Source organism: Sardina pilchardus, chromosome 13 (assembly GCF_963854185.1).
Source record: "Sardina pilchardus chromosome 13, fSarPil1.1, whole genome shotgun sequence".
Lineage (NCBI taxonomy): Eukaryota > Metazoa > Chordata > Actinopteri > Clupeiformes > Clupeidae > Sardina > Sardina pilchardus.
Window position 1 is genome coordinate 26,514,449 of NC_085006.1, and position 2,304 is coordinate 26,516,752.

A 2,304-nucleotide genomic window follows, 5' to 3' on the forward strand; every position below is an offset into this window, starting at 1 on the left:
GCCCATGTGTCAGCGTCCTATTGAGCGTGTGTCCAGGAGAGGAAGAAGGCATCTGGTCCCCTCCGCAGCAGATCAATGGCCCCACTGTGGGGCCTTCTAATCCTGTTCCCTTTCAAAGTGGCCGGAGCCTGCCTCCAGTCCCTGGCCCTGCTGAAAGGAGACCCGTCCGAATAATTACTGTCCTCATCGACAGCGAGCGCGGCTATCGAATGCAGCTAGTGCCGTGACGACGGGTCAGACTCCGAGGCTCAGTGTGGTCATTATGGGCTGCATGTGTCACCGCTGGCGTGTTTGCCATAGAGATGACTCTTGCTCTTGCTCTCTCTCTCTCTCTCTCTCTCTCTCTCTCTCTCTCTCTCTCTCTCTCTCTCTCTCTCTCTCTCTCTCTCTCTCTCTCTCTCTCTCTCTCAATTCAATTCAATTCAATTCAATTCAATTCAAAAAGCTTTATTGGCATGAATGTAAGTACAATATTGCCAAAGCATCAATCAAGTTATAATAGTCAAAGAATAATACATGCTGTGATATTGAGTAATACAGAATAAAAGTGTTATTTTAAGTCTCTCTCGCTTCTCAATTCTCAATTCTTTATTTTAAGGATAGCCCCTTGAGATGTATGTACAATCTCATTTTCGAGAGGGTTCTTACAGTGTTACAGTGATAAATAGTATGAAAAATAATAAAGGGCAAGTACCATACATGAATCCAGACACACAAGAACAAGGACTTACTCACTCGCTCTCGTTCTCAGAGGCCCTATCTGAAGAGGGTCTCTCTCTCTCTCTCTCTCTCTCTCTCTCTCTCTCTCTCTCTCTCTCTCTCTCTCTCTCTCTCTCTCTCTCTCTCTCTCTCTCTCTCTCTCCCTCTATCCCCCTTTCTCTCTCAGACCCTATCTGAAGAGGGTTTCTCTCTCTCTCCCTCCCTCTCTCTTTCTCTCTCTCTCCCTCTCTCTTTCTCTCTCTCTCCCCCTCTCTCTCTGAGGCCCTATCTGAAGAGGGTCTCTTTGGCTTGGGTTTGTCTGTGCTTCAGTTGTTGCTTTTTGTCCATCACTGTGCCTAGATCTGGGCTGGCAGATAGGTCCAGTCACCCAGCCAATTAGTCCCCTGTCCCTACACACACACACACACACACACACACACACACACACACACACACACACACACGTTTTAGGGATGAGAGTGGGTGCTAGAGTGTCCCTATTTCCAGTTTTTGTTTTTGCCAACTGCCAGACATTGGGCCTGTTCCGGACAGCTGGAGGAGGGAAGAGAGTGATTTGGTGGAATGTGTTCACCACGTTTAGACAAAAATAAAACCACAGACAGAGCTCTCTGCTAAACTACACACATTACACATGTACATACTGTATATTCATACATGATCTGGACTTGGGTAGTGTAGCGCTAGCCTGGAGACCAGACTCTCTTCGCGGAGCCTAGATCCATTTGCAAATCCTGGTTGATGGACGCTTGTGTGAAGTTTGAAATCATTGAAATCATCACTAACATTTGGTAATGACGTACAGTATGTTAACCACGGGGGACACAATGATAACGATAGGCTTGAAGCTTAAATGTAATCGCTCTTGGGAATGCCTTCTGTTCGCTGATAGGGGCGGAGATGCACATGTCAGAGTAAATGAAAGTGGATCAAGGTATCCCAGACGGAGTACTGAAGGGAAAATATTATAAATATATATTTATTTTGGTTATATATATATATATTATATATATATATATATTTATTTATTTTTTACAACATCATAGCTTATTTATTTATTTTAAAACGTGTATTCTTCTAGCTGCTGATGGTGTTTTATGGCTGTTTTTATGGTGGTCCTATATGCAGCGCAATTTCGTTCCAACTGCACTTCTTGAAGTGGCTGTTTGGAATGACAATAAAAAAACTCTTGAATCTTGAATCTTGAGTCTCTTGAAAAAGGAATTGAGCGGAATTGCGGATACAGCAGGAGTCTAGACAGGCCAGTGTAGCACATGTCCCATACTGTTTTACTTGTTAATCCATCATTGGTGTTGCCCAGATTACATCTATTTTGGCCAGACCCTCAATTCCAAACAGTGCATCATATTATATCAAACCCATGTGATTATTGCAATGACAGAAATGTTGGATCACACACTGTATGAACTGTTGCGTCTGCATTTTATCACACTTGTCAGTGCCCTCCATGTGATATTTTCTTTGCTATTAACAGATCTCTCTCTCTCTCCTTCCCCCTCTCTCTGTCCTCTCTCTGTCTCTCTCTCCTCTCTCTCTCTCTCTCTCTCTCTCTCTCTCTCTCTCTCT